Below are 6,211 nucleotides of genomic sequence, written 5' to 3'. Positions count from 1 at the left end.
GTGTTTTCTCCATCACTTCTTGGTCCAGCTCTGAGTCTGCCAGAGATTCCCGTGCAGTGGTGCCCCACAGATCTCAGTGAACACAGATGGATTGATTGGGTGGGGCCCCAGGTTCTGCCTATCTAACCTCCCCAGGAATAGTAGTGCTGCTGGTTTGTGACCTCGCTTACAGAACCTCTGAAGATGGTTTCAAGTATTTTTTTTAAAATATTTATTTATTTTAGTTTTCGGCGGACACAACATCTTTGTTTGTATGTGGTGCTGAGGATCGAACCCGGGCTGCACGCATGCCAGGCGAGTGCGCTACCGCTTGAGCCACATCCCCAGCCTCGGTTTCAAGTATTGAAGTTTTTGCTCATGGAAGTGTGTGTGTGTGTGTGTGTGTGTGTGTGTGTGTCGGGGGGACTCCTCAGGCTTGGGTTGAGGTCACCTGAGGTACTGACGGCAGGCTTTTAACTAATACACTAAATTAAGGCTTAATTTAAAGTGAGCCACTCACAGAATCCCAGCCCCTGGAGGCAGGGACTGCCTTGTGAGTGACAGTTTAGCTCTCCGACATAGCTGTGGGGAGGCCAGAGAGCATAGGCCTCTTTTCGTTGCTGCTCTGATAAATTCCTAGATTTAGGGCTGGCTGGTACACACCCGTGAGTTGAGTGGTGTAGGGCAGGAAGAGTGGGTGACCTGGGCTAGGCGGTGTTGCACTGTTTAACGTCCTACCAGAAACATGGGGGTCCAGGGACCTCCCATCTTGCACATTCTGCCTTTGCCAATTTTAGCCGTGCTGGTGGGCACGAGGTGTCCTTGGCTCCTCTGCATTTTCCTGGTGACTAATGTTAAGCACCTTTTCAGGTGCTTGTTAGTCATTTGTTCTGTCTTTTGTGCTGTTTCTGCTCACTTCTTTTGCCCATGTTTATAGTTTGTCATTCGCTATTGAATTATGAGTGTTCTTTTGCACTGTACAAGTTTTTCAGGTATATATATTATGAATATTTTTTTCCAATCTGGTATTTCCTTTTTTGTTGTTGTTGTTACTAGGGATTGAACTCGGGGTGTTTAACCACCGAGTCACATCCCCAACTCTTTTTTAACCTTTTATTTAGAGACAGGATCTCACTGAGTTGCTTAGGGCCTTGCTGAGGCTAGCTTTGAACTCTTGATCCTCCTGCCTCAGCCTCCTGAGCCACTAGGATTGTAGGTATGCGCTGCTGTACCTGGCTTTTTTGTTTTTTTAATTTTCGTTTTCTTAATGGTGTCTTTTGAAGCACAGGGAATTTAAGTTTTGACAAATTCCTATTTACGTATTAATAATGTGCTAGAGGTTGAACCCGGGACCTCCTGCATGCTAGGCAAGCCCTCTACCACTGAGTTACATCCCTGGCTCTTTTTTTTTTTTTTTTTTCTTTTCTGCCCCTTGCTTGGTGCTGGTTCATCAAGATTGCAAAGCTTTTCTCCCAAGTTTTCCTCTAGAATTTTTCTCGTTGAACGTTTTACCCTTAGATCTACTATCCATTCTGAGGTGATCTTTGTGTGTGGAGGTAAGACTAACGGTCGGTTATTTTTTCCTCCACATGCGTGTCTACCAGCTCCGGCACCATTTGTTGAGATGACACTCCTTTCCCACTGAATAGCCTGGGCACCTTTGTTAAATTCCGCTGCCTGTGCCTATGGGTCTATTTCTGGATGTGGTGTCCTGCTCTGTGCTCTGCAGGTCCATCTGGATGTCCATTACAGTCTCATTATTGTCATCTTTACCCGAGGACCCAAGTCTTATAAATCTTCCAACTTTATTCTTCCTTGGCAAAATCATTTTGTCTCTTCTCCACATTTTGCATTTCCATATGTTTTGGAATCCACTCATCAGGGGGTATGAAATGCCTGCTGGGGCTTGGGCTGGGATGGCCTTGGATCTACAGGTGAATTGGGGGGAAATGGGTGACTCAACAATAGGGTTCTCCTCTTTGTGACTGTTTCATTTCCCAGTTGTTTGCTGCTGGTGCTGAGTCTTTGGTTCTGTTTTTGTTTTGTCTTTGGCATTGCATTAGGTGGATTTCCTGGGGATTCCTCCCCACACCCTCGGGGGTGTGGGGGGGGTGGGGGTGGAAATGGCTTCCTTTTGGTGCTGTCTAGGCAAACCCCCTGCCATGTGTGGCTCTGTGCTGGCCTCTGCAGAGTGCAGCAGAATGTGCTGCCTGTGTAGCCAGGGGCCTCCCAGTCCTAGAAGGAGGTGATGATGGTTGGCTCAACACCCTTGGCAAATAATGGTGACCACGCGTAAAATGTTACTAAGACAAAAAAAGTCCACTTTTCTGCAGAGAAATGGCAGCTGTGTAGGGCATCCTGGTGCCACCACATCCAATCAGTCTTTGAACCTCTCACCTTGACAAGAATCTGTTTAAATTGGTTCATTCCAGAACAAGATCAAGTTGGCAGCTATGAATAATAAAAATTTTTTTCTCTCCCCCTCCCGCCTTTCCTTTTTATTTTTTTCCCCCCTCTTCCCAGATAAGCTCTAGAAAGGTCAACCAGATTATCTGAGGTACAACATTAGCATGCTGCGTGGGCCACGGGTTGCTGTATATAAGGAGTGTAGACAGTCACGGAATAGAAAGGTATTTGTTTGATCAATCCTGCATGTAGCAGAGAACTCCCTCCCTCCCAATCTTTCCCCCGTCCAAGATGACAGCTGTTACGAGTTTATTTTGTATAGTTACATATCTTTTTTCTTTGCTTTTGTGTGGCCATGTATTATCTATAGAAATGGGATTATTTTACCCACAGATGGTATCACACTGCACATATTTTTTCCCCTTTCAATGCTTTATTCACCCAAATTACTCAATACAGTTTCACTCTATAGGTTCTTAATCAAGAAAATGACAATCCTTAATGCTAGGCACTGCAGTAGACATAATCAACTCACAGCAAACAATTCTAGATTAATTCTAAGCACTGCAAAACACTTAATCATGATGGGCTAATGACAGACATTTCCTCTGCCTGCTAAGTTCAAAAGTCTTAAGCCTTAGGCTTTATGTCCAGCAGATGTGGTGGCCAGTCTGGAACCAAGGCAGGCCTTTCCTGGAGAGGAATGGATGACCGGTTGAGGAGAAGGTCATAGGTAGGAGTTGCGGACCTCACCAAGGTCCAGATGAGGAGGTAGAGTTTGAGAGCGGTGAGGATCGCGCAGAGGATCAGGAACGATGACAAGGGATGGATGTCGGGTCCTCACCAGGTTCTCCAGCTCGAGTGCTCCCTTGTTTCAGTTGGCTGAATCCCTGTTCGTTTGCTCTGTTATACTAAATCTTGGGGTTTTTTTGACCCCCCCCTTCAATCCTTATCAGCTATCACTGGATTTCTCGATGATATCATTTACTCTGGGGTCATTTCTCACACAGCACATAGTTTTAACATGTCGTTTTTATTTTACAACGTATTGGAAGGCCAGTGGGTTCCCCGTGGCTCTAGTTCATTCCCCCTTCACTGTGTTCTCATCCAAGGTTTTCAATGGTTCCCCTGTGGCTGGCCACCTAGGTTGTCTCTGGCGTCTTCACTGCAGCACATTCTATTACGCGCTTCTGCACATGTATCTCCATGGCCTGTGTGGAGAGTTCCTGAGGTCGGGAATCGGGGGGCTGGCTTCCTAAGGTAGCCTCTCTGTAGAGGTTTCCCAGCTTTGAGTCACAGTTCTGTAACTACTGCTAAGGGTGAGTGAGCTGGCTGTCAGTCCCAGGGCTGGGGGACAGACATTTGATCTCTGGTTGAGCCTCATTTTTAGCTTGTGTGGGGTTGGGGATGGAGGCAGAAATAATCAGCCCCATACTTTGTGTGACAATGTGGCTGGGGCTTCCCAATGGGTCGACATGTGTTATGGATTTTGGTGTATTGGTATTAAACCATACAAATTCTTCTGGTTCTTTTCAGTATTATGAGCTTGTAACAATATACAAATGTTAAAAATTGGTTCCTTCACCTGTGTTGACACTTTCTGTAAATTGCTATGAGCATCTCACATGATGGTGTGTTTTTCTTATAGGAAAAAATCATATATTTTCCTTTAGGTTTATTAATATTATGTAATATTTCAAAATCTCAAAACTTATGTTGTCCAGGGAAGTTATTTTGATGGATAGGAAGGTAGATGGATAGAGACCTTTTTCTAGACCTTGTATTTTAAGATCATTGTTACATAAATGACACTTGATCTTCCAGGTTGCAAGATCCTGGTTTGCATTTTTAAAAAACCAATATAAAATGTTGTTGAAAAACTTCCCAGTAACAAGCATTAATTCATGTATGTGCTTCCCCCACACCTTTTCAACCTAGGTGTCAAAGCACTATATTCACAATTAAAGATGGAATATATGTGCTGAAATTTTAAGTGACTGTTTAAAAATGTCATCTCCTGTCATCAGACACCAATTATCACCTCCCCAGCTCTTGGTGTGGGAGGTGATTATTCCCAGGGCGGTTCTTGGCAACCTGAAAAGATAAACGGGTGGAAGGAAATGAAAACAAAATGTGCGGATTAGTTTGCTTAGAGCCCAATACGTGCATACATATATACACACACACGTATGTGTTATATGTAAAAATATAAATACTATATCATAAAATACACTTACTGTATATATTTTGCATTTCCCTCTTGTGGCTCTGCTTGAGTGTAAAACTGGTAAAAATGCCACGCGGGAAATGCGACCTTTCCCTTTTTCCTCCTGCCCTATGGATGCGTTAGTGCGTTTATGGATCTGTGAAAAGGAATTCGTCAGCAACTTTTCTTGCTTCTTCTCATGGTTCTTGAGGAGTTGCGTGGTTGTGTCCTCTGGGACAGTCTCCATGGCTTGCTGGACGCCTGCCCGCTGCTCTGGAATGGTTTTTCTTGGGTGTTTAAGCTGTTGCAGGTCACCATGGTGTATCAGTGTTATTAAAATAACACAAGGAAAAATTTGCATATGCTTACAGCCAGACCTCACCTTGTCTCAAAACAAACCCACCAGTTCCATCTGGGCGCTTAACCACTAAGCCACATCCACAGTCCATTACTATTATTTATTTTATATATGACAGCAGAATGCATTACACAGCCCCTTCTTATATTTTATTCAGAGATGGGGTCTTGCTGAGTTGCTAAGTGCTTAAGTGACTGAGGCTGGCTTTGAACTCAAGATCCTCCTGCCTCAGCCTCCAGACTCTTCATCTGCTTTAGAAATCCTTTCCTTACTCACCCCCCATTACCTGCTGCCTTCTGTTGCTGTGGGCTCATTGTCACAGCTGAGGATTTATGTGACTGGCATCCAGCAGCGGGTTACCTCTGCCTGGTGCTCTGTAACCAGCATCAATATCTTGGGGCCCATCTACTATTGGATGCTAAGAATCCATCCCTTGCTGGAGCCCAGTGGTTTGGCCGTGTGAGTTGCTTCCAGTGTCTGGCTGTCACACGTCCCAGCAGTCTTATTTGTAGGTGCAAATGTTGGACACATGGAGGTTTTGCTGCCTTGGGGTAGATACGGCGGTGGCATGCCTGCGTCACACGTATAGCTTTCTAGGAAATGGACGGACTGTTCCCAAGTGGTTGTGGTTGTACCATTTTACGTTCCCACCCGCAGTGGAGGGCCGTCTGGCTCCTTCACGTCCTTGTCCCGCTGGGCCACTGTTGTCTTTCAGCCTTTCCCATGAGGGTCTAATGGTGTCAATTTTCGTATCTCCAGTAACAGCATTTTCATGTGTAGATTTTCCTTTATCTTTGAAGTCTCTTCAAAGGCTTCATGCATTTTATGAGGTTGTTTATTGAACTTCAAGAATTCTAGATAGATCTTAAATATGCATCCTTTATCAGTTATTATTCATAAATATTGCATCCCCATCCCTGCTCTTTCCGTCTCTTAATGGAAAAGCAGTTAAAATTTTGTTAAAATCCAGTTTGTCAATTTGTTTTATGGATTATTCTTTTTTTGGAATATCTATGAAATCTTTGTATAACTCCAAGTCTACAAGGGTGTTTTCCTCTAGAAGTCTTAGTTTTAGATTTTATATTTGGGTCTATGATCTATTTAGTAATTTTATATATGAGGATTTGAGTTGTGAATTGACTCAACTTTTTTTTTTTTTTGTATAGAGATCCATTTATTCCATTCTCTTTTGATGAAAAGACCACGTTTTCTCCACTGAATTATCTTTGTACCTTGGTTGAAAATCGGTTGTCCACATTTCT

The sequence above is a fragment of the Callospermophilus lateralis genome, chromosome 19 (assembly GCF_048772815.1).
Source record: "Callospermophilus lateralis isolate mCalLat2 chromosome 19, mCalLat2.hap1, whole genome shotgun sequence".
NCBI classification, from domain to species: Eukaryota; Metazoa; Chordata; class Mammalia; order Rodentia; family Sciuridae; genus Callospermophilus; species Callospermophilus lateralis.
Note: the sequence above shows the minus strand (reverse complement) of the source record.